This window comes from Schistocerca americana, unplaced genomic scaffold (assembly GCF_021461395.2).
Source record: "Schistocerca americana isolate TAMUIC-IGC-003095 unplaced genomic scaffold, iqSchAmer2.1 HiC_scaffold_78, whole genome shotgun sequence".
Taxonomy (NCBI): Eukaryota; Metazoa; Arthropoda; class Insecta; order Orthoptera; family Acrididae; genus Schistocerca; species Schistocerca americana.
In genome coordinates, this window is record NW_025726544.1 from 872,363 (window position 1) to 875,053 (window position 2,691).

A 2,691-nucleotide genomic window follows, 5' to 3' on the forward strand; every position below is an offset into this window, starting at 1 on the left:
GCGCAAAGAAGGCTGGTGGCGTGAAGGCGGCGACCGGTCGGAAGGCGGGCGCCGCCAAGAAGGCGTCTGCGGCGTCGGCCGCTCCCGCGGGTGCGAAGAAGGCGGCTGCGGCCAAGCCGGCCAAGGCCAAGTCGCCGTCGAAGGCGAAGAAGGCCGCCAAGGTTCCGACGAAGAAGCCGAAGGCGCCGCGCCCGAAGAAGGCGACGACGCCGTCTAAGGCGAAGGCTTCGCCCAAGAAGAAGAAGTAGAGTAGAGGAGAAAGAGATGGGAATGGAAGGGTTTGGCGCTTGACTCCGTCGTCCCCACCCCCCGTCGTCGTCTAGTGGCGCGCAAGAGACGCGCGGCCCAAAACGGCCCTTCTCAGGGCCATCAAAGCACGTCGGGGAAGGTTTTGATTGTCGTGTTGCGTTTGGTGTGGGTGTCTGTCTGGCGTTTCTGTATGCCCGTGGGGATGCTGTTTGCGTGCCGTGGTGGTTGGATTGCGGGGGTCGGTGGCGGGTGTGGGCGGCGGTAGCGGTAAGCGGTGTTGTTGTTGTTGTTGTTGTCGTGGTTGATTGTCGCCGTGTTTGTGGCGGCGGCCGACGGTTGGTTTTCTGTCACGTTGTTTTGTTTGAATACGTTGGTTGGCTTGCCTGCGTTCGTTCTTCTCGGATGTCTGTCTTGTCGAGTCGTGTCTGGTCTTTGTTTTGTTTTGTTCCTTTGTGTGTGTGTGTGTTATGTTTTGCAACGGGGGGCACGTTGAGATGCGGAAGGAGTCGGCGGGGATTTCGGTGGCGTGTAGAGCGAGCGAGCGCGCCTGCCTGGCCGTTGGCCGTCGGAGTGGAGTGCAGGTTTTTTTTTTTTTTTGTTTTCGAAACGAAAGCGGCGGCCGGCCAGCCACCCGTGCGGTGTGACGTCGGCCGTTGGGTATTGTGCGCTTTGAGCGCCGGGGAGGGATGATGTGTGATTGTTGCGCGCTGCTAGCAGGCAGGCAGAGTGAGCGGGTGTGGCGGACGGACGGGGAAGTGGTGGTTTTTGTTTTTGGGTTGCGGGGCGAGAGGCAGGCGACCGACAAAGTTTGCTCGCGACGGAGAGATGTTAGTGGCCCTGAAAAGGGCCGTTTTTGTTTGTGCGGTGCGGTGCCGCGGCGCGGTTTAGGCGCGCTCGCCGCGGATGCGGCGCGCGAGCTGGATGTCCTTGGGCATGATGGTGACGCGCTTGGCGTGGATTGCGCACAGGTTGGTGTCTTCGAAGAGGCCGACGAGGTAGGCCTCGCTGGCCTCCTGCAGGGCCATGACTGCGGAGCTCTGGAAGCGCAGGTCGGTCTTGAAGTCCTGGGCGATCTCGCGCACTAGGCGCTGGAATGGCAGCTTGCGGATGAGCAGCTCTGTGCTCTTCTGGTAGCGCCTGATTTCTCGCAGGGCGACGGTGCCCGGCCTGTAGCGGTGGGGCTTCTTGACGCCTCCGGTGGCGGGCGCGCTCTTCCTCGCCGCCTTGGTGGCGAGCTGTTTGCGCGGCGCCTTTCCGCCGGTGGACTTGCGGGCCGTTTGCTTTGTGCGGGCCATGGCGGTAGCGGTAGCGGAGCGGCGTGCGTGGAGGTTAGGTGCGGCGCGGCGTCCGGTGCTGCCTTGACAACGGGCCCGCGCGCCTCCGTGCTGCGCTTATATGCCCTCGGTTGCGCGTGGTGGGGGGAGGGCGGGCCAGAGTCTATATAGGGGGGCGGCGGGCGCGCTGGGCGCAGACCGTAGCCGACTCGCCAGCCGCTGCAGCTGCTGTTTGTGCACGTTTTGCTTTGCCCGAGGAAGGAAGGATGACAGGCCGCGGCAAGGGAGGAAAGGGGCTCGGCAAGGGTGGCGCCAAGCGGCACCGCAAGGTGTTGCGCGACAACATCCAGGGCATCACGAAGCCCGCCATCCGCCGCCTGGCTCGCAGGGGCGGCGTGAAGCGCATCTCTGGTCTGATCTACGAGGAGACCCGCGGGGTGCTGAAGGTGTTCCTGGAGAACGTGATCCGCGACGCGGTGACGTACACTGAGCACGCCAAGCGCAAGACTGTGACGGCCATGGACGTGGTGTACGCCCTGAAGAGGCAGGGGCGCACCCTGTACGGTTTCGGCGGTTAGGCTGCGTCGCAGCGGGCGCTGGCCTTCCCGCGGGCCGTGCTTGTGGGTGGGAGAGACTAGAAAACGGCCCTTTTCAGGGCCACCACACTGTTCGGAAGTTGAAAAGTGCGAAAGAGTCTGTGTTGTTGCTGCGTGTGTGCGCTGTGTTGTTTGTTTGTTTGTTTCTTTCTTTCCGTTTGAGCGACGTGATGTGACTGGGAGGGGAGAAGGAAAGGAAACGTGTCATGTGGCTGGCTGTGTGTGGAGCTGCTTCGTTTGTGTGTTTGTTATTGTGTGTCTTTGTATCGATCGCGACGGAGATGGCGGGCTGTGTGTTGTTGTGCGAGAGGCGGTGATTATTTGCTTGCGTGGTTTGTCTCTGTGTGTTTGTTTGCGGCGGCGTTGGGGTTTCCGAGGCAAGGCGTGTGGGCATAGGCGGCCGGATCAGCTGTTTCGTTCGTGTCGACGGCCGTTGCGCGCGGGAGTGGAGGGCGGTGTGTCGACACGCCTCCCTTTAACAATGGTCATTATTGCTGCCGTTGTCGGTTTGGAAGGCGACTGCGACCGTGCAAAATGTGTGTGTGTGTGTGTGTTGGGCCACACGGGCTGTG